Source organism: Epinephelus lanceolatus, chromosome 10 (genome assembly GCF_041903045.1).
Source record: "Epinephelus lanceolatus isolate andai-2023 chromosome 10, ASM4190304v1, whole genome shotgun sequence".
NCBI lineage: Eukaryota > Metazoa > Chordata > Actinopteri > Perciformes > Serranidae > Epinephelus > Epinephelus lanceolatus.
Genome location: NC_135743.1, coordinates 3,727,423 through 3,754,717, shown reverse-complemented (window position 1 = coordinate 3,754,717; position 27,295 = coordinate 3,727,423). Strand labels below are relative to the sequence as shown.

Genomic DNA, 27,295 nt, shown 5'->3' with positions numbered 1-27,295 from the left:
GTGTTTATCTCTCTCTCAGACAAACTGTGTGTATCTTGATACTGAATCTTATATAAACTATACAGATACATAAGACAGCATCTGTATGCTGTTTATAACAATATAATCAGGTGAATCTGTGATTTGATATTGACTCAGCTCAGATTTTATAGGAACTTGCTGTCACTTGTGAGTAGTGGTGGTTAAATAGATTAATACAGCATTGTATCGCACAGTTTTGCATGCACATATTGTATCAATACAAGGACGCCAAGTATCCATCTTTTATTATACACATTCATTTTTGCAAATACACATTTTAAGACAACTTTTGGTGCTAGAATAATAAAATTAGTTGCTTTTTCGGTCCACTAGATGGTGCTGTTTTTCCTGGTGGGGTCAGCAGAGGTCTCAATCAGCAGCATTTGGCAGGAAGTTAATCAAAACAAAGATGGAGGCACCAGAGAAATCAGAAACGTTCCGTCTGCGTTTAAACCCAACATCTGAACTTATTTTGGATTTTTTTGCCACAGAAGGAAAGGAGGACTTGGATATGACACGTGACATTTACAAGCAGTATCATATGAGAATAAAATACTCTGGGAATACCACAAACATGAGGGCTCACCTCACACTCCACCGTCCAGACATAGTGTTAGCCACTGATGGCCAAGCTAACGCTAAACCCGCTCCACCGAAAAAAAACAACACTGGACACATTTAGCTCGACACAACTACCATGCAACTGTGAGAGAGCAAAGACAATAACACAGCCCATCATCTACTTCCCATTCAAAGATCTGCATCCATACAGCACTACTGAAAACCAAGGCATTTTTTACACGCTAAAAAACATTTGAACCAATCGTTGTCTCACGTTCTCCAAACTAGAGCAGAACATTATCTGACAGAGGACAGGAGACTGCTGTCTCACATTCTCCGAACTAGAGCCGTACACCAAAGTCACACAGGAGCAAATGCTGCAGACCTCCTGCAAAATGCAGCACAACAGAGATTGCTGACAAAAACTTTGTTATTAATGAAGTTAATAATGTATATAATAAAAGATCGATACTTGATGTCTGTGTATCGATACAATATCCATCCATCCATTTTCAGTGGCTTATACGAAGTCAGGTCGCGGGGGCAGCAGGCCAAGCAAAGCACCCCAGACATCCCTCTCCCCAGCAGTGCTTTTCAGCTACTCCTGGAAGACCCCGAGGCGTTCCCAGGCCAGATGAGGAATGTAATCCCAGCAGTGTGTTCTGGGTCTACCCCGGGGCCTCCTACCAGTAAGATCTGCCTATAATACCTCTAACGGGAGGCACCCAAGAGGATCCTGATCAGATGCCCGAACTTGAACTCCCTTGCTCTCTCCCAACCCGGAGGGGGCAATCCACCATTTTCCGGCAGGGAACCATGGCTTCAGACTTGGAGCTGCTGACTCTCATCCCGACAGCTTCACACTTGGCTGCAAACTGCCCCAGTGCATACTGGAGGTCATGGTGTGATGAAGCCAACAGAACCACATCATCTGCAAAAAGCAGAGATGCAATTCTGAGGTCCCCAATCCTCATCCTTCCTCCCCTCCGGCTGTGCCTTGAGATCCTGTCCATGAATATCACAAACAGGATCTGTGACAAAGGGTGTGACAACATCCACCGAGAACGTGTTTGACTTTACACCGAGTGTGCGGACGCAGCTTTCACTTTGGTCATACAGGGATCAGATGGCTCATAGCAGCGACCCCAGTACCCCATAATCCCGCAATACCCCCCACAAGACTCCTCGAGGAACGTGGTCAGAGCCTCCTTTTCAGCACCCCGGAGAAAACTTTTCCCAGGAGGCTAGCCAGTGATTATTGGAGCACACCCTCCGGTCCCCTTTTTTGAAAATGGGGACTACCACCTGACCTGCAGGTGACGCTGAAAAGGATACAGTCTGGCCACAGACAATATTGCTATACTATGCTGCATCGATTTTTTTCCCCACCCCTGTTTACTACATATACCTGGCACTGTTTCATAAAATGAACACACAGCAACAAAAATGCAATCATTTATTGATAACAAAAAATTTGTCTTTTGTTAGGCAGCCAAGTTCTTAAGCAACATTCAACAACAAGTTTAACTTATGAAGCAGGGGGCTTTGTTGCAACTAGTTATTTGAAGTCGGCCTGAAAGGCAGCATACGCTGCACAGATGTTGTAGTTTGGTGTTCTCTGTGAATCTGTCCTCCTGCTGAGTTCTGCTCAGTCTTCACTGAAACTCCCACAGTTGTCATTATTATGTGTTTACTCTCCTCAGACGCTGTAATATGTGGTGATGATGGCAGCAAATGAAGAATGAGGCTTCTCAATAATTACTGATAAAGACACTTTGTGTGAGAGCGCTGATGGAGGTGTTAAATCACAGCAGGAACAAAAAGAAGGAGCATTGCGAGAGGCCTCTGGACTAATCATCAGACATCTGTAATTGCAAATTTATCAAACAATCACGCCATGTGTTTTGTGTCCTTTCAGTCCTGAAAAAAAAGAACAGGCCTTGATTACCTCACATGCTGTCAAAGAGCTGACAAAGTGATTATCGAGATAAAGTGACGGCTTTCATATTAAAACATTATACTGCGTGAGATATTAGATGACACGTGGAGGGAGGAGAAAATGAAACCATTAAAGGACATCAAGCCAAGGGAACTGAAACCAGAGCTGAGTGAGACATGGCAGCCTGGCAGTGTGATACCCCACAGAAAGGAAATGATTTTAACCTTTTTCTGATGAGAAGTGGAATATTACTTTTTTTTTTTTTACTGAAAGATCCAAGTACTATTCTCAGAGATTTATTATTTTATAAATTTAAATATACATATCTGAGAAGATGCGATGACTTGTAATGAGAGACTCCAGTATGCTTTGTGATTCACACAATCTATCTCACCACATCATTTTTATGTTATAACTATATATATTAATAATACGTTCTGACCCTCACCTGAGGTCATGAGCTCTGGGTAGTGACTGAGAGAATGTATTGTAGATACCAGTGGCTGAAATGAGTTTCCCCTGTAGGGTGTCTGGGCTCAGCCTCAGAGCCCTGACACATTAAAACGAGATCAGAAAACTAGCAGTGAAGAAGGCCTCCTGCTGTGTTGCATCATGTTGCCGTGTCTTGGCCAAAAAAGTTGCACATGAACACACTGCAAAGAATAACGCTGACAGTCAACCAGCACGTACTTCTGCACTTGCGTGAGAGGAAATAACTCTCCACACCAGCAGATGGTGTTAGTCTGTGATCGTCACTCAAAAAGGCAAACCAGAAGACTGTCTCGATGCTAATTAGCCAGTTAGCACATTAACAACACAATCCAATGTCGAATGAACAGAACATATTTACTGTGCACCAGAGAACAATAACACAAACCGTCAGGAAACGTTCCTGCTAAAGAGCTCAATGAAGAAAGAAAAATAATCTGACCTTCTGGAACATATTTATTTTGGTCTAATTCCTTTCAAATTTAGCTCTTTGTTTACTTTCCTCACTTACATTTATCTTCTCGTGTGGCGAGCTGAATTGCCAATCAGAGTGATTTGATTCATTTGATATATGACAACAGCGCACCAAATGAATCGTCCACCTCCAAAAATAAAACATCAGTACGCGGCGACAGATGTTGTTTAGCCTGGTAAGACCATCCTCATGACATGAGCTCAACATTGTGTTTCGCTCTCTGTATCAGTCTGGACTCCCTGCTGCCCCAAACACTTTCAGTGGGCGGGAGTACTCGCCTTGACAGACAAACTCCTTCAGTCGATCAGCGTAACAACACACCAGGAAACATCTTCATCACCAGTGGAGCCAGTTGATAAATTAAGTTTTTGCAAAATCCAGTCAGGAGAATGGTGAAAGTCCTGCGAGTGCATCGTCCTCTTGTTGTTTAATTGTCGTTACTGACACAATAACTTCACTTCAATCAGGAGAAACTCATTGGTTGTCAGCTACGATGTGGACCCCGGATTGGCCCAGATTGGATTTAAATTTCTGGAAAGTGTTTGGGATGGCAGCGAATCCAGACCGATACATGTCATCAGGATGGTCTTATCAGGCTGGATGTTGTAATCCTGGCGGGTCGCTACAAAAAATGAACGTGTGGGAAACCAACTTTCAGTGATCGACACATTTTGATCAGTCCTCTGACTCAGTTTTAAGTTTTCAGAGAATTTTAATCATGCTGCGTGAACAGCATTTACATGTCAGGAAATCAGATTTACAGGAAATGTAATCGAACAGTTGGCTGAATGAATAAAATATGAAAAGCTCAGATCATTTAAATATTTTGGGGTAGGTGCATGAGGCAGTCTTTGGGTTGTGTATTCCCAAATCCGGTTCATGGCACTGAAGCCATCTTTATAAACTCTTAGGCATGAACATCACACTCTCCGTGACCTCGCCTTCCCGCACAGCAGCGGGTGATGTCATCACCACATCTCCTGGCGTGGTGGCGAAGCGGGCAGTCGATCATCCTGAACAAATCCACCCACAAGGCCGTGCCTCAGCCCTCTTTTCCTCTTCCTCTCCGCTGTTCTCGTCCATCTGGCAGTAGTTAAAGATTAATACGCTGGAATCTGAGCGCCGAGAAGCCGAGAGGAGATGGTGGTTTTATCCACAGAGAGAGACGGACAGCTGCAGCGAGAGCAGTGATATCAACCTGGACTGAGAACTGAAGACGTTGGCACTAAAGTTCAGTGGGTTTAGATTGTGTCAGTGACAGTAACTCTGGGTACACTGCCACTGGAAACACTGGCTCAGTGATGAGGCTGCGCAACAATTAGCAGCCATCGTCAACCCCTTATGGATTGTACATGTCCTGTTTGTGGTCATCACATGGTCCCCCTGATATTTGAAACTGGTGTATATTTTAAAGTCACTGATATTTAAATCACATCATTTTTATTACCTGCGCCATAGAGGTGTGTTCCACCAAGAAGTACAGTACGGTTCAGTTCAGTTCAGTTCAGTTCAGTAAGCATTTTTTCTGTTTCCACTAGGGCATTAACGGCTCAGATTTTTCGACTGCGCAGACTCCGCTCCGCGCACCAGTGACTGCTAGGCATGTATTTTTCACATCGCGGGGATTTTTCATGGACATTTTTACAGGAAACTACAACGCGGAAGTGCGCTTGACTATGAAAGCCCGAATGACTGCGGACATTCCTCGTGGAGTCTGCTACGCTTATAGTATGTTCACTTAGTCAAGGATAAAGTATCAGCGTAAGCCAGTCAGAGGCAGCGATTGCATTCTGTACACAAGCACACAGAGAGAGAGAGAGGGAAAAACACACGACTTGTCGACTCCTCCCAGGGGGTGTCGACTTGTGCCACTGACGTCGACACGTCGTAGTTTCCACAGTGAAAAGTTGTGGATGGTACCAACAGAAGCGTTCCTTACTGTCCCCATGTTTGGTCCCCCCTCTGTTGGGGTACCTAGCGCACAGATCTGGTACTAAAAGGTGGAGCTGTGAACACTGCAGTCTGATTGGTCAGTAGAGGACGCTCACTCTGCTCAGGGCTGAGTTGTGGCTGGTTTTATAACCACTGTTCATACTGTGACATACATACTATAAAATGAAAGCATGTTTTGCTGCCTCTCACAGCAGCTGGAGACTGCCGGCAACTTTTAAGGTGGAACGTTAACTTGTAATGTTACTCAATGCATGAGTTGATGACGTGAATCCATCAGCACACCTTAAATTTCACTGTGACAACTTTGACCATCACTTTAGTTTTTATATGACACACACTTTTAGTAATGACTTTAAAAATATAGATTAATTTGGAGCGGATTATGTGAAGGTCATATATTCTAATCCTCACTTCCTGTGGGCTACAGCAACACTAAACCCCTGAGCTTGCCTGAGAAGGACTAAATGCACAAAGCTGCTATTTTTAAATATCCCATGGAGAGAGACTCTCACTGCAGCCTGTTCTATTTTGTTGTGAAAATGTGGGCGTGCAGCCTCGTTCTGTGGACGATAAACCAGGTGCAGACTTCCATCTGTGTCACCGCTGATGAGGAAATACAGCGAGTGCTGGACGGAGCAGTGAGTGACAACAACCCCGCCCACATTTAAGAGGACTGTCTGAACACACCGAGGGTCTAGGTACCATGTCTGAAGGCTTACTGCTGGTTCCAAAGGTACTGAACTGAAAGGGTTTGGTGGAAACAGTACTGCGATCCAAAAGCTGAACTTTGTCTCAGGGTGCAGCTATTGTGCCATGTTGCTTGGGAATGCTTGCACACTTTGATGGTTTCACTCTTGCTTTTGAGCATGCCCTCTGCACATCTACATTGAAACAAAGGATTTGAGGGCCCAAAAAAAAAGAAACGCTGCCTGTGTACAGGACCCAATGCTCACTGATGAACATGTTGTGTCTTGTTTGTTTGGTTTGTACACAAACACAACTGTTGGGTATTGTAAGGGGAGCTGCGTGTTGGTGCTATTTCTTTATCCATCTGCCCATTGTCTCCGGCTGTAGCTCAGGTTCAGGTTTTGGTTTCCGTACAGCCACGCTGCCAACCTCACTGTGACGACAAACTTTAGGAAACTGAGCACTGTTGTTCAACAAGAAATAGCTCCAGCAGGGATCTTGTAACACAACATGAGCGTGCAGCAAAGACACTCTAATACGGCGATATATTATATGTGGAAAGGTGTCTGTTTTGTAAAAGGAAGGTGAAACCTGATCAGATATTTCTGTGTCGAGTAAAAAATTTGAATTTTGCATGAGTCAGCCTCCTATCAGTGCTCCCAGCTGCTGCAGATGCCTGGAGGCTGCAGATATGTATGAATGGACCTCGAGACACTCTGATAAACTGTCAGGCTGCTTCATACCTGCTGTCTGGATTTACTCTTATCTTACTCCAGCATTAGCATTTGCTATTATTCAACATTAGTATTCAACAGTCTGCCGTTTTTATTTTGCGAGTAAGATGTAAGGAAGAAGGGTAAGAAGGATGATATATTTCAGGGAATATATTTAGATTTGTTAACAGTATTTTTTCAGTCAAACTTGCCATGAAAACAGAATCATGAGCTGACTGTACTGGCAACCCAGTAATTTATTCAGTGTGTACATCCTGCATGACATTGTCCATTACAGTAAAGATGTTCTTGTGCTTTCTGGGCTGGACTGATAAGTGTGTGAGCTGAAGTAAAAATGAGGCCAGAGACGGAGCTGTTGTTCTGGTGGGTCATGGTCTTGCTCTGCAGGAGGGCCCTCTGGGGCTCTGTAAGGAGCATGAAGCAGATGATAACACACTGTTGTGTCAGAGCTCGCAGTGCGACTTCATTTTCTGTCCTCCCGCAGCTCCGGCCTTGGCCAATTACCTCCCCCGGCGAGAAACCTCGGCCCCCGGGCAAGCGGCCAAATGGACTGTACGCTCAGCAAATGTACAACATGTGCCGGACGAATTGAGCTGCTGCCACTTCTGACCAACCTGCATTACACGTCCCCCAAACCTCATCTGTTTTTCTTTATCTGCATCTCGTCCCTGTGGGCCTGCTGCATCCTGAACACGGCTCTGACAGCAAGTTTCCGTAATGACCATACGATTACTTTACTGTAACCTGGAACAAGATTATAATAGACCTGGAGAAAACCTTTTCAGTCGCAGACATGATTCAGCGTGATTGCAGAGCTCATGCTGCTGCATTAATGTTTCATAACATGACCTAATAAAGAAGAGGAATGTGAGGAAACTGACACCTGCGCCGTCTGCCATGTTGAATCTCCAGTGACCGCTTTTCATGAAGTGGAACTCAACAGCTCTGCTCAGGAAATATGTCTATATTAGGTCTGTTCCTGTGGTTTAACACCTGATGTGTGTGAGGTGAAGCTGCAGACTGTGACTGACAGTACAGAAGGTCAAACACAGTTTCAAGTAAAACTGCTTGTGTAAAAAAAACGGTTCAAACTAAAAAGAAGGGGTGAACGGTGTCAGAAATTGAAAGAAGTTTCTGCCTCTGGTCTTTGCTTTCAGTCCTTGAACTCTGGCAAAAGTTTGTTCGCTCTTCAAATAACACCATTTGTAAAGAAACTGTTGCTCATCCATTTATTTATCGCCAAAAGACAGGTAGTGATTCAAGGCTGCAGCATCGTTTGGCTCAGCAGAGATGTACAGTTGTGTGTCATCCGTGTAACTATGTAAACAAACGTTGTGTTCTTTGATGATGTCACCAAGTGGCAGCGTGTACCATGAGAATAATAATGGACCAAGGCAGCTTCCTTGTGCAACACCAAAACATGGGTCATGTTTCTCAGACACATGATCTCCAAAACGTTATTCATTAATATTTTTCTTTAATCTACTTTTGGTACTTTAAGTATATTTTGATGTGAACGCTTTTGTACTTTTTCTTGAGTAAATATTTGAATGTAGGATCTTTACTTGTGCCTGAGTACTTTATGCACCACTATACTGTGTGAAGAACAGAATGCTTCATCACAGATACATCAATCACTGCTGATTGATTCGAGTAAAATGAAAATGAAAACAGGTACACAGTAGCAGTCAGAGTGTGATAATGATGGTGAGGCGGTGTTGACGGAGGAGAAGGCGGCGTGTTCCAGCTCAGCGGGTCGTCTCTTCGCCGTCGCCTTCCCACTCTGATTAAGCCGAGTGAAGGAAGAGGAAGAAGAGGAGCCAAAAACAAACGAATAAAGAAAGTGTAATTGAAAGGCTCTGGACTGACAGCTTTCTTACGTCTCTCACACGAGTGTCTAATTAAAGAGGCTGAGAGTGAACCTGATGTGCTCATGAAGCAGCATCCAGCGTGGCATTATGCACAGGAACATCGGGGTCGCAGATTTCACTGACGGCAGCAAGCACACCCAATTAGCTGTGTCAGGTATGCATGGAGGTAATAAAGAGACATAAAACAAACGTTGCTCATTAAGATATCGCTCCTCTGATCTGAGGACGTTCAGGAGAAGACACTACAAACTGTTGCTGAGAAAAGAGAGTAAACTTAAAGAGGCTGAATCAAGCTTGAAGCAGAACTTAAATTCCCTCTAAAAACCTTAAAAGTTGTGATTTCCAAATGCTCCACAGTTCCCGTCAGTCAGTCAGTCAAGTGATTAAATGTCTGTGGACTCTGAGTCCGTCTCTCCATCCTGTCGGTCTTCAGTAATCAGTGATACTGCTGCTGATGGAAGGAAGCTTGTGGGCTCTGTGACATTGGCCACTCTCTTTGTACCAGTAACATGTCACCACATTGTCCTTAAATTACGTGATCAAATTAGACACAAACAAACCCATGTTAATGTCAACTGCTAACGCTACACAACTTTGTGAATCTTCTTTTTCATTTTCTTTTATGGCAGTTGGTTGGTTGGTTGGTTGGTTGGTTGGTTGGTTTGTTTGCAGTCCACCAGTAAACACAAAAAAGAAGACAGAAGAAGAATAACCTCAATCAGGTTGGTTGAGAAGATGCAGTGAGGACACGCCACTACTTAGGCAGAGCAGCTCATGATTGATTCGACTTTTTCGTGGAACAATTCGATCGTTTGTTATATATTTTCACCCGACATTGTGGTGGGTAGGTTCATAAATGTCAGTGAAGATTCTCAGTCATCCAGGTCATGGTATTACTGTGTGCTATGTCGTAGGCAACTGGACTTGCTTGCGTTTCTTGAAGACGTTTCACCTCTCATCCAAGAGGCTTCTTCAGTTCTAACGGACTGGTGCGAAGTCAGAGGCTTTAAACTCTTTGTGGGTGTGGACCCTTTCAGAGTCGTTGAGGTCACATGTGAGTCGTTGACCCACCCAACCAGTATGTGTGTTGTTAGGGTTAGATGGGACCAGGTGTGAATGGGTGTTAAGTCATCTGGGGAGGGAATCCCAAGACTGCATTGTCTGTTTAATGTTGGCCGTTCCATCGTGGCGGGTGCTTGTTAGCAACCCTGATTCAAATACAGTAGACAAAAATAACAAATTTATACTACATGCAAAAAACTGCATTAGACTAGCATAAAGTGGGCACGTCTGTAAAGGGGAGCCTCGCTGGTACCCACAGAACCCACATCATTCAGAGGTGAGCTGAGAGGTCAAAGGGACACTGTGAAAATAGCTGTGCCAGTTTTCCCTCGCCAGGAGCGCCGGCGGATCTCAGAGGGGTGAGGTGAGGAAACTTGTTACACACTGTTGCAAAGAAAAGCAAGTCAACTAAATTTAGAGGTTGAATAAAGCTTGAACCAACAACAACTTTAAGGACTGAGAGCAAAGACTACCCCTGAGACCAGAGGCAAAAGTGTCATTAAAGTTTATAAGAGCATTCACCAATTTTTATTTTAGTTTGTTATAGTAATAAGATTTTGTTGAGGCGGGAATCGCACTGTAACACTGTAAAGGTCATCTGAGAATCAGCTGTGATGAACCTGAGTGATGAGTAATTATCCTCCTCTGAACTTATCTCTCTTTCTCTCCTCTCTCTCAGTGTCTTCGTACTTTCTGCTCTAATTGTAGCAACAGCAGCTCCATCAGCGGGAGGTGAGGCCTCCTGAAGGTGAGAGCCTGCAGGTGTGAACCTCCTAATGTGAGACTGACAGAATATAAAGCTGTTTATAAAAGAGACGGAGAAATGAGATCCCGCTCCAGGCTTTTAGTCCTCAGGTTTCTTTCAGTCCTTTATATGAAATGCAACATGTTGCTGAATGTCGACTGTTGTTCAGGGCAACAAATGTCACTGTAACAGAAAAAATAAGAGTCATGATGTCAGCATTCAACAACTCCTACAGGTCTGAACAGAGGCATGATATTAAAATCTTGTTTTGAACTTTTTTCTATCTTCTTTTGCATCCAGCACCGCCATCATGTCCTGTGTGGGAGCTTCGGATATTTGTTATTTAGATTGATTTTTTTGTGAATAGCACTGGTCAAAATACATAAAGGTATACTTCACAGGAATTATCGGCTACTGATTGTGTCACCAGTGAAAGGGAGAGCGAGAGCCAACCCCATCTTTGTTTCACCTCTTTATATCTGCGTTTTTTCAACGTTGTGTCCACAGTTTTTGCAGTTTCTCAATAATAATACATTTTACATTTTATTTATCGGCACCTTTCAAGACACTCAAGGTCACCTTACAGGCAAAGATAGAAAGAATAACAGCTGGTTAGTAAAGTCAGTGAGATCAGGAATAAAATACCGTACAAATACATAATGAAAATAATAATTACATAACAAATAAATAATGAATTATAGTGAATAAAAGTCTGTGTAGATAGCCAACACATTCTCACTCCAACCTCCTCACATATCGACATTTAGTAGTGAAAGGTACCCTGGGTGTGTCAGCCTGTTACATGCATTGTCTTCTTTCAAAATACACTTCTGTTTTCACAGGAAATGTACAGTTTGCATGCAGTCTCTTTCAAAATAAATGTGCCACGTTAGTACAACAACGTTTTTTTCCCCTCCAACAACAAACGCTCATGGTTGGGTTTAGGAAGAAAGAACAGGATTTGGCTTTAGAATCTTAAGGGACACGAACACAGCTCTCCTGGGTGAAAGGCGGTGTTGGTCAAACTATAATGGCGACCGGCCGCGTATCTTGCCGGCTTTTTCGTCAGTGTCTGAGGTGGCAAGTCAATGCCCAGGCGCCAGATTTTAACGACTTAGGAGTTAGACCGGGTTGAAATAGCGGATATGTGTGGCTAGACAGACAAGAGTCAGACTGAATAGGCTACTTGAAAGAGGTGAGATTTGAAGCAGGATTTGAAAGTGGAGAAAGAGTTGATGTTACCAATGCACGGTGGAGGGAGTTCCAGAGGCAGCAGGCAGAGCAGCTGGAGGCTCCAGACCCCATGGTGGGCTGGCAGAACAGTGAGGTGGATGGAAGAGGAAGACCTGAGAGTGCGAGTGGAGGTGTGGATGTGCCTTTAAGGTGAGGAGTAAGATCTTAAAGTCAAGGTGGTATTGAACTGGGAGCCAGTGACGCTGCTGAAGGACAAGAGTGATGTTACTGATGGAGGGAGTTCTGGTGATGATGCAGGCGGCAGAGGTCTGGACCAGTTGAAGTTTGTGAATGGACTTGAGAGGGAGACCAAAGAGAGGCCAGTTATAATGATCAATACAGGATGTAACTGGATGTGAACAAGAATGGTGGTGCAGTGCGGTGTGAGGGTGAGGGGAAGGTGGTTAATGTTGTGTAGATGGAAGCAGCTCAATGATAAACTGGGCTGTAGCTACAGACTCTGTTTTAACCATTAAGTTATCAGAGACATGTCCTCAAAAATACGTCAGTCGAAGGAGACAATAAATCTTGAAAAGCAAGAATATGTACCCTGTGGACACTGTGGACAGATGTCTGCCTGAAATGTCTGTGCATTGATTGTTAGATTTATTAGGGTGCTGTCCTTCTCTCATTACTTTTACTCCTAAAAAATGACTCTAATTTACACGATTTATCCCGTTCCAGACCTTTAAACTGTCCCCCGCAGCAAATCAAAAGAAGAGATGTTGTGCTCATTGATGGCTGTTTTCCCTGTTGGAAAAACAAACCGAGCACATCAGAGCAAATGTAATTAAGAATGGCGTCATTGTGTTGTGCCAGAGGGCAGACTGTGGAGGGACGATGGAGACAGATGTATGCAGCGGCAGGATCCTCATCAGACGCTCTGCTAGCTCGGGTGTTTGTGCTGTGAAAAGGTAATCAGTGGAGACGACCTTAAATGATTAGTAAAAGTCTCCACACTGAAGAAAAAACTGTTAATCAGCCTGCTGTGTTTGATTTGAACGAACCGATTATGATTTAGTTGGACTAATTAGCTTAGTTTAGACTTGTGATTTAGAGCAGGGGTCGTCCACTAGATTTGTCCAGAATTTATCAAGTAGACAGTCAGTACGTTCACATGGCATTAGAGAAAATTGATTTAATGTGTTCGTTTGACTAAAACCAGACTTTTAAAATACATGTTGTACCGGCTCAAATCATACTAATCAAATTTCTCAAAGTCGGACTAACACCCAGATAATGCAACTGCATGTATTAGTCAATCTGACCCAGACTGGCCGAGGCAACATAGTCTCACTCTCGTCACATAACAACATTTGGTCATGAACTTTCCACGTCCACGTATGACGTCCAAGGTACCCTGGGTGTGTTGGTTGTTGACGTTCTGTGACGCTGTGTCAACTTCAGCCTGTTACATGCATCATCTGTTTTCAAAATACACTTCTGTTTTCACAGGAAATGTACAGTTTGTGTACAGTCTCTTTCAAAATAAAAGCACTACGTCGGGACAACACCGCACATTGACGTTTTCTTTCCTTCAACAACAAACGCACATGGTTACATTTAGCCAACACAGGCATGTGGAACTAATTTCTTTCTACTAAATTACACCCATCAAATGTATCACCGCGTAGAGAGAAGCATGCATTTACTGCCAGCTCACTGAGCACTGCGCTAGCTAACGTTACAGCTCAGCCGAGGAGGACGCCATTAATGTTTACATCTCACGCTGTCACGAGCGCAAGCCTCTCGTCCATGAATAACTGTAATCAAAGCTTCTCTGTTGTGATGTATGTTGTGGTTGCCGGTTAGACTGTATGATAAAGATGGACGACATAACAGCTCCCCAGAAATGAAGCCAAAGCATCTGGATCGCCACCTGGTGGCTGGCTGCAATACAGGTCATAAACCCCGCCCCCTTTTGTTAGTGGATGGGGCATGTGCCAGACTAAAAGGTCAAAGTACATGTCAAATAAATTTTTCCCAAAATAGTTTCTGTCATTTTAGGTAGTTTGTATCACGCTGGTGTTTGTACAAGTGTTTGTTTTTATAGCAACTTTGGGTTTAATTAGTTATTTGATGCTATAAAAAGGGGCTGTGACATCACGATTGACAGCTGTGTGTGACAGTTAGTGTGTTTGTGATCAATGGCACTGCTTGTGATTGCTTGGACAGGTTGGACAGCCGCCTGCTGGTTCAGAAGATACAGAGCTACTTTCACTGAAGGCAACATTTGAATACAGATCTTTTACTTGTAACAGTGTGTTTCCACACTGTGTGCCTTAATGATGAGTCAGAGTGTGATAATGATGGTGAGGCGGTGTTGACGGAGGAGAAGGCGGCGTGTTCCAGCTCAGCGGGTCGTCTCTTCGCTGTCACCTTCCCGCTCTGATTAAGCCGAGTGAAGGAAGAGGAAGAAGAGGAGCCAAAAACAAACAAATAAAGAAAGTGTAATTGAAAGGCTCTGGACTGACAGCTTTCTTAGTCTCTCACACGAGTGTCTAATTAAAGAGGCTGAGAGTGAACCTGATGTGCTCATGAAGCAGCATCCAGCGTGGCATTATGCACAGGAACATCGGGGTCGCAGATTTCACTGACGGCAGCAAGCACACCCAATTAGCTGTGTCAGGCATGCATGGAGGTAATAAAGAGACATAAAACAAATGCTCCTCATTAAGATATTGCTCCTCTGATCTGAGGACGTTCAGGAGAAGACACTACAAACTGTTGCTGAGAAAAGAGAGTAAACTTAAAGAGGTTGAATCAAGCTTAAAGCAGAACTTAAATTAAATGTCTTCGGTCTTCAGTAATCAGTGTTACTGCTGCTGATGGAAGGAAGCCTTTGTCGAGGCAGTTCCTGCTCTCTTGGTGTTTAGACACTCTGCTGTGAGAACTGAATGGTTTCAAGACACACTGGAGGCTGTCTCGGTCAGTCAGAGTGTGTCTGTCATATTCAGATTGTGATCAGCAACAAAAACAATACTTACAGAGCTCAGATCAAGCTGCAACCTCCAGGGCTGAAAAATGAAGTCAGTGTGGAAGTGCCAGAAACTGCAGTTCCTCTAATGGCCATTTGAGGCTGGTTTTAAAAGCAAGTCGATCCCAATAGGCCCCCATGTTAAAATGCCCAACTTTACAGCGGGTATCAGTGCCAGCCCATGGTATAGGTAGTTTAGGCGAATGCTAAGGACACTGTCATCCACAGGGGGCGCCACAAATGGGGGAAAAAATCCAAATGTTTATCTTTCACTTTTTTTTAACTATTTTTTAATACTATCACTACTATTATTTAGAAATATCACAAAAGGCCACAACAACATAACTACATATCAAAGTGTATCGAGTTATCTGACGTCACGAAAACCCTGAAACACACTGTTTCGTATAATGTAAAAATGACAAAAGCTCTTTGAAGCCTTTTCAACTACCACTGCTGAGAGGAGTGTATCTGGAAAGGAAGAGCATGAAATCAGCAGGAGGAGAGCCCATTAAGTTAGCTGTTAGCTGTTAGCAGCTAGCAGATTTAAATCATTACCTCTTAGCAGCAGGTGGCTGCAACAAACAGCTCACGGAGGTTGCACTGATTTACATTGTGAAGCGTTCGAGCTCTATTCAGTAAAAATGAGTACTGGGCAAAGGTAAATTATAGTTCTCATGTTGTGTTCAATGTAATCTTGTAAAATGTAGCTTTTTGGGGATAAACTTGAATAAATCAGCTGTTTTGAAGGACAAATTTGTTGACGTTTTCACAGCACTATAAAATAGATATTAGATACACACTATATATATATGTAGTGTAATGAAGGGCTGAATTACTTTTCTTTTCATTTTTTTAGTGTAGATTTCTGTTTCCCAAATGTGATAGGAAATAAATGACAATAATGGAAAAAGAACACTATTAAATTCACCTCATAAAATCAACAGATGATTCAATGATGTTCAATTATTTATATTTACACTCTGCATCCCATATTAATCTGCCACAGTGTCCAACAGACAAAATAAGAGATGAGGCTCAGGCAGAAGAACAGAGCTCTCTGATGTTGTCAGGTTAGATTTATTTATTATCTGTCTCTGAACCGTGTAATGTGGCTTTGATCCAGCTGTGTCAGCGGGAGAGCATCGTGAACACTTCCTGTTTTGTAAACAGCCTCTAATCGACTGTGTCCTTTCAACAGAAATCCCTGAGAACACAATGACTTGATTCAGCTCCAACCCTTTCAGATGTGTGTCTCCTGTAGAGCTGAAGTCAAGCTTTATGTTATGACAGAAAATGATTATGCTTGAATGAGGCAGTGAGTCAGTTTGAGTGTCAAAATGGAAATGTAGAAAGAGTCGTGACTGCGTATATGTGGGTAGCTTCAGTCGTCTTTATCCAGGAGGGTTATTTCTCATCTTCTCTTTTTAAAGGTCCAATGTGTGAGATTTAGTGGCATCTAGTAGTGAGGATTGCAGATTTCAATCAGCTGAAACATCTCCCAGTTAGATTTCCTCCAGTGTTCATTGTTCATTGCAAACAGACCAGCTGATTAAACCAGTAAAAACACCAAATAAATCAGTTTCATGTTTAAAAATCTGTGTTTTTCTGACATCTGTGTTTTTCTGACACTGCTCATCTCAGATGGGCCCGATGTGAAAATGTGATGGGGAATTTCCCCATCTGTAGTCAGTGTTTGGTTTGTCCATTCTGGGCTACTGTAGAAACCAACACATTCTCACTCCGACCTCGTCTCATAAGAACGTTTGGTCATGGACTTTCCACGTCCACGTATGACGTCCAAGGTACCCTGGGTGTGTTGGTTGTTGATGTTCTGGGACGCCGTGTCAACTTCAGCCTGTTTCATGCATTGTCTGTTTTCAAAATACACTTCTGTTTTCACAGGAAATGTACAGTTTGCATACAGTCTCTTTCAAAATAAAAGCACTACGTCAGTACAGCACTGCAAATTGATGTTTTTTTTCCTTCAACAACACACACACATGGTTGGGTTTAGGAAGAAAGAACAGGGTTTGGCTTTATAATCTTATGGGAAGTGAACACCGGCCTCCTGGGTGAAAGTCAGTGGTTGTTTGACCATCCACCACTGCTCCCACCCACCCTACTCAGACGTCTTCCTCCGTAATTGTTGTTGTTGTCCCACCTCATTTTCCCCTGTCACTGCTGGGGGCCGTTGAACAATAATGGCGAAAGGCTGTGTTTCACGCTGGAAGTCACTGACCAAGCGCCGGATATTTGACGACTTCAGAGTAAGACTGTGTTGTAGGAACATGGCGGTGAACATGGCAAGCTCCGTGGACAAAGACCCACTCCCTGTGTAGATATAAACGGCTCACTCTGAGGTAATGAGAACACATTGATTTTTATTTTCAGGTGACACACAGACTTTAGCCCCTTTTCTACCAATGTTTCCAGGAATTTTTATCACCAGGAATTTATTTACCTGGGTAAAAGAATTCCTAGTGATAAAAGTTCCTGTGGTAGAAAATGGGCTTTTGTGTTGATTTTGTGTTTTTTTGCCTCCTTGTGGTTGTTTTGTGTCTTTTTGTTGATGTTTTGATCGTTTTTGTTGTTATTTTGTGTCAGTCTGCAACTTCATTGCACCTACGTGTTAATTTAAGTGACATTTTGCAAGTGAAGGCTGGTGAGGGGGGGCACTTTGAGCCCAGTAAGCCTGTTCAGTGATCCATCCATGCATAAACCACCTGTCTTTCCAAAATGAAATCCTGGCTCACTTCTAACTTCCTTAAACTCAACAGAGATAAAACAGAAATCCTCCTCATGGGCACGAAATCTATACTATCTAAAGTTTCTCCCTCCAAATTGACAGCTCCTCCGTTTCCCCTTCCCCTCAGGTTAAGAGTCTTGGTGTCAATCCTCGACAGCACTCTATCCTTCCACTCTCATATCAGTAATATTACCCGGTCTGCATATTTTCATCTCCGCAACATTAATCGTCTCCGCCCTTCCCTCAGCCCCCACACCACTTCTATTCTTGTCCATAGCCTTGTCACTTCCCGCATCAACTACTGCAGTTCTCTCCTCTTTGGTCTCCCTCACAGGTCCCTCCATAAGCTTCAAATGGTCCAAAACTCCGCTGCTCGTGTCGTCACCCAAACCCCCTCATTCCACCACATCACCCCTGCCCTCCAGCAACTTCACTGGCTTCCGGTTAAATCCAGGATTCAATTCAAATTTCTCTTTTATACATTCAAGGCCATCCATAACCTCGCCCTTCCATATTTGTCCGATCTCCTCCACGTTGCCACCTCCTCCCACTCCCTCCGATCCTCCTCCTCCATCCACCTCTCTGTCCCCTCCGTCCGTCTCAGAGCTTTCTGCTGCTCTGCTCCTCAACTCAGGAACTCACTCCCGCCTGACATCCGCAACACATCCGACTTTCTTCCACTGTTTAAATCCAGACTCAAAACTCAGCTGTTCAAATTAGCATACTCTCTGTGACTGCACTGTACATTTCTTTCTTGTTTTGTTATGTATTGTTTCTTCTGTGTTGTCTCTCCTTGTTGTTATTTATTACTTTACTATTGTACAGTGACCTTGAGTGTTTTGTAAGGCGCTTTTCAAATAACATCTTACTATATAATGACGAAAACTCTGTGTGTGTGTCTGTTCCACGTTTTTCTACTCACTGACGTGGTCAATCTATGTGAAACTGCACATAGGCATTGAGGATTGGCATAGGTAGAATGTGACAAAGCAACCAAAAAGACCTTTTTAAAACATGGCAATTTAAAAAATATGGGACTTTTTTTTCCACGATTAAGGATGCTCTATTTATTCATGAAAATTAATCTGACACACAGGATTTCTGAGACAAGCGCTTGTAGTGTGGTGTACCTGACAGGAGAAGGAAGAGCAGTGTTGAGTCAAGATGGACAGTTCAAGCAGCAGCAGTCCCAAAACAGGCTTCCATTCCTGGCATTATTTCCAATATCACCATTGTGGTCAAGATGCAAACTGCATATAGGAAATTTGAGAAGATTTGTGGAAATAAATTTTTGTGACTGCATCCAGTTTTAGGTATGAGGTGCAGTATTTTCAGTGTTTGAAAATGTAAAACACATACACAAGTATGTATTTTCTCCCAGTAGCTCCCAGTCTCCTGCTGTTTACCAGTACAGAGTGAAGCGTTCCTCATTCACTGAGTGGGAGCTGCAGTGTGTTTTTGTGTGTGTGTGTGTGTGTGTGTGTGTGTGTGTGTGTGTGTGTGAAGCAGCTAACGTATTTTATATCAATACTTCTCCGGAGTCATCTGACATTTAACTGAGCAGCTTTAATGATCCAGAGTTTCTTTTTTTTCGTTTTGCATTCAGATCAATGGAAACTGCAGAGAACTGAATGTTCCCAACAGTAAAGCATGCAGCAAAAGATCACAGCATCTCATTGGAGCTTTAGAAAATACAATATCATTCATATCAACACACAAGTAGAGGAGTGTAAAAGGTTAGAAGCAGTGATATTTCTCATGACCTTTATTTTGGCAAGATGAAGTGGAAAGTGTTTCCTCTCTCTGTGGCAGCAGTGTAGTCTGGAGGCTTCACTCTTTAAGGCCACTGTGTGAAGGAAGCATATTTTAAATGATACTTTTAAAGTGTTATATAGAAATGAAACAGTTAGTTCACAGACAGAAAATTAATTGTCAACTTTTTTAATAGTTGATAGTTTTTTATGCCTCCTCGCTGGCAGTAGTCGTGGCCAGAGACATTATGTTTTAGGTTGTCCCATCTGTGAACACGATATCTCAAGAAGACATAGAGGGAATTTCTTTAAATTTGTCACAAACATCCACTTTGAGTCATGAATGAATTGATTTGATTTTGGTGGTTAAACATCAAGTTCACTGTAACCTTGTCTCCATCTCATTCTGTGAATGTGATGTCTCAAGAACGCCTTGAGAGAATTTTTCCAGATTTCGCACAAGCGTCCACTTAGACTCAACGGTGAACTGATGAAAATTTGGTGGTCAAAGGTCGCTATGATCTCACAAAACATGTTTTTGACCATAACTCAGGAATGCATACCCTAATTCTGACAAAACTTCACACAAACGTCCAACAGTTTAAAATAATGAAGTGGTGACATTTTATGTCCAAAAGGTCAAAGGTCAACTTCACTGTGACATCATAATGTTCTGCAAAAACACTTTTTTGACCATTATTTAATGTCATATCTCAGGAACAGAAGGCATTCATTCTAAGGTAACAAAAACCTAACGATTCTTATTTTCAGGTGATTATACACTAAAGACAACTTACTTAGAAATTACATTTCTGCCAATATATCTCCCTATATCCCACACACTGGAGCTTTAATGTATTATTTTAGGGTTAATACTGTAAATTCCCAACAATGGGCGAGCTGTGGAGGACCAAGCCTTTACGTCTGGAACTTGCTTTGCTGAATTTCATCGACGTTAGATTAACAGCAATCAGCAGCAGTCCTGAGTGTTTGTTGCCTCAGTGTAATTGCCGAACGTAATTAGTGTGTACACAGGGAGTTATAACACTGGGTCTCCCATTAGTCTGTTTGCAGGTTCACATGGATGTCATAAATTGTGATGTTGTCAGACATGATGTCTTGTAATTATCCTCCCCAATAAAGTTTGATCCTGAGTGAGAAAACATCGACCAGAGAGGGTCAGATGAAGAGACCAGAGATGCACTTGGGTCCTGTACTGTGCAATACAACACTGCAAATCGATTGTTTTTTATCCTCCAACATCTAACGCATGTGGTTGGGTTTAGGAAAAAAGAAGGGTTTGGCTTTATAATCTTACAGGATGGGAATGCTTCTCTCCCGGATGAAAGTCAGTGTTTGTTGGACCCATCCACCCCTCCTGCACGTCCTAGTCAGAATTTTGCCGGCTTAACTTTCGTTCTTGTCCCACAGGATTTCCCCTTGACGCCCCTGCCGAAACTATAACAGCAACCACCCGCGTAACATGCAGATGTTAAAGGACGGCTTTTTTCATCAGTGTTTGACACCACAAGTCACTGCCCAAGCACAGGATTTTGACGACTTCAGAGTGAGACTGTGTTGGTTGTCGCCATGCCCCTTCCGCTCATCCTTCCTGGGGAGACAGACAACAGCCACCATTATGCAGCCAAAACACTAAAATTCGCCACACTGTACCCAGCCCTGGGGCCAGCCCTCCCAGTATAGATAAATACTTGTGGTTTTCCTGGGTGCTAACTGCTGCTATCGACCCAGGCTGGAGTATTCATGCCCAATGGTTACCAGCTGCTGCGCTTCAACCTCTGGTGGCTCTTCTCCAGAAGGTTGCCGTGTGACTCGCGCTGGCTCCGAGGTTTCACTGCCATCTTTCTCTGCCGTAGGCCCCGCATTACAGACATCACTACAACTGATATCTCCTGTGCTCGGCAACTCACACTGAAACAATCTAGAACGATGGATAGCATCACAGGAGTGAGGAAAAATATGTCTTTCTGATTTTGGGGTGAACTGTCCCTTTAAGAAGATGAGATGAAGGAGTGATGAGGAGCGAGGTAATAAAAGGAGATTAAGAAGAGAAGAACATCTTATTTCCTGTGTGACCTTTGCTTTCCCTTCTCATATGAAGGAGGTGCAGCTGCATGGCGGATTACTTCTTTGATTCTTTGATTTTTAAATGGCAAGCTGGATATGAAGACTTGGTCAGAGCTCAGGATTAATGAGACACTCAGAGACTCACTGATTAATGACAGCAGATATTCTGGCTGTATTATTCCTTGAGTTTTTAAGTCTTTTCTGCTCTCTGTGGATGATATTAAAGTTGTTCTAAACTCCAAACCTTCCCTTAATAACTCCCATCATCATCATCATCATCATCATCATCATCATCATCGTCAGTGTGATGTTCAGGTGGTTTTCGGTCTTTGGTGTTTCTGTCGATCGAGCAAAACAAAGTCCTTTCACCTCTGATGAGTCACACTGTAAGTGGAAAGTGGAAGTGGGTCTCCTTTCATCTCACATCTGCAGGAGTCAGGAAGCGTGCAGGGGTCAGAGGTCAGGGGTGGGCTGCTGTGTTGCAGGCTCCTCCTGCACGACTCGCAGCTCTTCCTGGTTTCAGGGTCACGTCTGCTCTTTGACCTTTGACCCTGAGTCCACCTGACACAGCAGCAGTCTGCCGACTCATCCTGTCACACCATCAGAAAACATTCAGTCTGTCAGTTTGTCCTAACGAACCCCTAAAATCACTCGCACGGTCACTTTTCTGGTGAAAATATTCTCATAGCGTTCACTTAGTCAGATCAGTGTAATATACTGACTGTAGATAAGAACCTCTGAACCATCCCTTTCGGCCTGTGTCCTTTTAAAACTCCCAGTACCCATTATTAAAGACGTCTGCTTATTGATTGAAGCTAGGCCGATAACTACTGTTAATATATCCACCAGTATTATCTTCTTGCAGATATAGCCATGTTAGCATAGTGTAAAGGTCAGAGATGTGTGAGGTCAATGTCTCTATCTCTCACTCTGACCTCGTCACATATCAGCGTCCAAGGTACCCTGGGTGTGTTGGTTGTTGACGTTCTGGGACGCCGTGTCAACTTCAGCCTGTTACATGCATTGTCTGTTTTCAAAATACACTTCTGTTTTCACAGGAAATGTACAGTTTGCATACGGTCTCTTTCAAAATAAAAGCACTACGTCAGTACAACACCACGAATTGCTGTTTTTTCCCTCAACAACAAACACACATGGTTACGTTTTGCCAACACACACACCTGGTTGGGTTTAGCAAAGAAGAACAGTTTGGCTTTGCAATCTTACAGAGAGCGAACACCATGTTCATAAACTTGTGAATTATTTTGATGTATACATTTTAATCAGGAGAGACTCGTTTTGAGAGAAAAGAAAAGTCTAGAGTCTAGATGCTGGTGGTGGTGGTGAGATGAGATGAAGAGGGAGCTAAGGATCTGGATGTGAAGAGGAGTGGGATTTGATGAGCTCATCCTGGGCTCTGGATAAGATGACTGGAGGTGAATGGGGTTTGAGGAGGGCGCGATGACAGGAGCAGAGAGGAGAACAGATTTAAAGTTTGGCAGCAGCAACATGAATGGCTGAAGGAGATCGTGGCAAAGTTTTATTGGCTAACCATGAGAGGGCACACCTATAATCAGCTGATTGGTGGGAGTGGTGGGATAGAGAGAGCTGTGAATGAATGTCGCATAAAGAAAGTCCTCCTGGCTGAACTTACACTGAGCTTCATAGTGTGTGTGCGTGTGTGTACGTACAGTGCTGATACAGTAGCAAACCGTCCCTAGATGAATGAAGTTTTGAGAGTGTTTGGTAAAGAAACAAGAAGCAGAAGTCACAGAGTATTTTTAGATCCGTATTTTTAGTCTAGGTAAAAGGGAGGGACAGAGAGCAGCGATTGAGTGTCAGCAGACTGACTGTAAACTCCTCGGCGGCTGCAGGGACGGAGTTCTGAGCTCAGTTTCAATCGGAAGAGAGCTTTTAGCCCCATATGGTTTCTGTGGTTTCACCGTCCACTTCCTGTATAGAGGTTATTAAAGCCTGAAACAATAGAGGTGGTGGGACAGGAACGGCAGGCCGGAGGAATGTCATCATCACGCCTCTGGAGACTTCCTGAAGCTCCGACACAGAGACTCAGATGTGGGAGGAAGCCAAGAAAGTCTTTCCTCTTCTCTCTCCTCTTCTCAATTTGTTCTCCTACTCCCCTCATCCTCTTCTCATCCTTTCTTCTTTTAAATAGTCATGTACTGATTATAATAAGCTTTGAATATTGTCCAAGAATCCCAGAGAACAGACACGTGCATCCTGCGCTCCTCCTCCTCCTCCTCTGCACTGTTTACTTCAAACTTCAAATTGAGTTTTGGTTTAAAAAGACATGTGGAAGTGGGAAAGCAATTTAGTGTCTGTCTGTGCTCACACCGGGCAACTGGTGAACCTGAATCTGCCAGAGAGTTGGAGGAGGTCAGTGAAGTTTACTTGTTGTTTAGACCGGCTGTACTGAGATGTTGTAGTAGTGGTTTAATTTCACATTATCATCACACAGTGCCGAGGCTCAGGGCAAACACTGTCGTTACCTGGGTGTGCATGGAGGCAGGTCATGGAGACGTGATGCTGCTCTGCAGGGTGCTCCATTTACATGCGACTGCCACAAGAGAAGTTGTAGAGTGAGGGGCAGGGGCTCGACTGAAATGCAGTTAATGGACAAAAAACACTCTTTTAATTGAGAATTGATGCCAAGGGCCAAATTTAAAGACGAAAATATAAAATTATTAAAAGAAATAGAAAACATGTCTTGCAGAAAGGGCACCTATCCAGACAGAGGGCTGAAGGGCAGGTGCTTGATCACCACCTGAGGTCCATCTGTGCACGTGCCAGGTTATAAATGAGGCCCCACAATCACTGCAGTTGTGAACAGGACCAATATGTATGCATGAGATGTGTGTGTGATTGAATTTTTCCTGTTTAATTGAATGCATCCTTATTTTATTGTAAATGTTAAGATTCTGCTCTTGCATGTTATCGCACTTTGTGTAGCAATTTGTTCACGAATCCTGCTTTGGAAATTGTGTTTACGGTTTTAGTTGCATTGTTGTGATTAAATAGAAACCTTCAGGATCTCCAGAATAAAACAAGTAGTGTTTGAGTGAACTGTTCTTTACAGAACAAGTGGGAGGAATGGCAGTATCTGAATGAGCGATCTGAGTCGCTGGTTCTGTGTCGTTTCTGTTGGGGTGTAATGAAAAGCCGAACCAAACTCTTCCAACAAAGTCCCTCCAAATAAAGGAACCTGTAGTTTTTCACTGTATTTCATAAACCCTGTGTCATCCTCCTGAGAGAGAACCCTACCGCCTCCGTTTCCCATTTTGATTATTTTCTATTTTAAACAAGGAAACAACAAAATGACAAAAAGTGACAAAATCTCCAGAGTAACCTCAGAGCCCTGCGATGTCTTTTCACCGATAAACTCCATCAATATCATTGATTGTCTTGATACAAAATATCAGCCACTGAAGACTCAATGGATTTTCCTCAGCATAAGGAGAACAGCTGATGTTCTCAGAGAGGCCTTTCAGAGCAACACACACACACACACACACACACACACACACACACACTGTGATAAATCCCATTGATGTCCTCTCTGACAGATGAGTCAGTGTGATCAGTTGCGGTGGATGTGGCAGCTAATCTCGCCTCCAGCTGTCTGAGTCCCTCTGGGTGGCCTCCATGTTGTTATCGGTTATTGTTTTCTCCTCTCGTCGTGCTTCAGATCGACAGCGTCCATTCACAAAACACACGAGGACTCCTTTCACAGCAGAGGAAATAAGTCTTTATTTTGAGGTCTGATTGTAGAGAGGACATTTTGATGAGAGCCGTCCTGCTGCTCTGGGTCGGGGTCTGAGTCAGCAGCATGGCAGCTCGCTGATGACTTTGTCACTGTAATGAGTCTCAGCCCTGCTGTAAGAGTCTGTCTGTCTGTCTGTCTGTCTTCTTTAAAAAGTAAACATCTCGCTGGAAAACTTCGAAGAAGTTGAATTTAAATTTTAACTCAAACATGCAGCTGGTTTGGCTGCTCACAGAAGCATTTGTTCCCCACATGAAAATAGCAAAGGACTTTTATTTTGAAGTCTATAAACTGATGCAGAAAAGGCACAAATTGGTGCATAAAAATTAGTGTTTGATGATTAAAATATGCTGAGGGAGGAACCCAAACCCCTGATTAAAATGTGTCGTCCCCGAATGTTAAAACAAAACCTGCTCCTCGGTTGCCTGTGCTCTGTATTCCACGATTTGATTTGAGATGAATCAATGACCCTCAGGGCCTTTTCATTCCTGCCTTGTTTGGTCTGGACTCTCAGACTTTTCAATTTGATCCAAACCAAAACAACAGGTGTGAACCCTCCTGGACAGCAGATCCCACTGAGCCATGATTTGTTTTAGTGTGAAAACACGGTTCTCTATTCTGGAGCAGTTGTCTGAAACTTTGGCTGCAGATCTGCATGAATCTTGTGATAATGTTTGAAGCAGCTCACTGCTCTGTTCTGTCACGGCTGTTTGATCCCAGACAGTTTGGGGCCCAACAGACCCTTTAAGGGCCGATGTCACAGTGTCAGTTTATCACCTGGAGGTGCAGCTGCCTCTCCCCCACAGGGCTGTAGGCTCCACAGGAGTGTAAAAATGTGTATGTCTTGTTGTGTTATTGGGAGCCAGAATAGAAGGAGTCATGGCTCAAAACCAGCCGCCACTGCCCGTCAACAAAAACAAAGACAACTGTGGTTAAATGTGATAAGACCAAAGGACTGGACGGAGGCCATCATCAAAAATGCTCACATGTGCAGCGCACACTTCATATCAGGTTAGGGAAAAAGTATTTCCTGTTGTAGGGATGAATAAGGTTATGTGTATTAAGGGTTATCATGTCCACCTCATCAGAAACTGGGGAGGGATTAAGAGGAATATTGGATTTCTCTGGAACGCTAACTTTTTAGCACATTAGCTAACGTTAGCTTCCATAGCAAAACAAACAAGTGTGGTCCTCCTTTGTAACATTGGCTTCCTGTGACATCATCCATCCACTGAGTGAGAGCATACGGGTCGGCCAGTCTGGTCCCGTTGGTCAGTGTTTACTTATTCAAGTAACACTGGCGGTCCCGGAGAGTGAGTGACCTGACATGGTGCGTTGGTAAATTCAGTCTGACGCTCTACACTAAAATGAGAGCCCTGTTGGTGGAAGAAACGCAGCGTTATATTTCTACATGAATGAACCAACGGTTAAGTTAATCACACATTCACTCCGCTCGGCGCTCTGCTGCTCCGTCTCCACAGACAGAGTGTCCAGAGTGCGCTCTGCCACTCTGAGAGTGCGCTGCTCTGGATAACCCAATTTATGAGCGGTCCAGTTTGTGTCAGAGTGCGCTCCAGCACTGGGAATGTGTATTTCTGTCCCTTATTACACGTCATATCTCAGGAAAACAAGGGGAGACATTTGGACAAATGGTGACACTAATCTTGGGTGTCCACGTTAAAACTGATGATCTGTGATTTTTTCGTAGTTGCTGCTTGTCATCTTTTAAGTTTTTTTTTATATTCAGAAGTTTTTGCACTGAATAATAAACATGCGTCATGAGGACACAAGACAAACACATGGAGCAGATTGTGATCTAAGCCGTACACCTGAACCTTTCAGACACAGTGGAGCTAGTTTGTCACAGCTGCCAGTGAACGTAGCTCAGTTTGTTTTGATTCTCTTTCTTAGTGATGTTTTTAATCCAGCTTTACCTTCATCCTGTTTTATTATATTTATCCTCACTAGGATAATTCTTCATCGTGCATCAGAACAATAACAGCAAACATAAAGCCAAACAGTAGAATGGTTAAAGTTGAAGCAGGAAGTGGCTCTGTAGACTGTGGTGGATGTTTGGGTCGTAGTTTTACTTTTCTAATAAATTTGCATAGCCTGAATATTTCCCTCCAACTTTTCTGACCTCTTTTTAGAAAGGTCTCATGTTACCATCCCTACGGATATC

The 27,295-nt window shown here is 43.3% G+C and overlaps 1 protein-coding gene across 5 annotated transcripts in view; it reads left to right on the top strand.

Annotated features, from left to right (window-relative positions):
* LOC117265782 (atrial natriuretic peptide receptor 1-like) overlaps positions 1-27,295 on the top strand; it is a 140,232-nt gene that overhangs the window by 41,561 nt on the left and 71,376 nt on the right. The window lies entirely within an intron of this gene.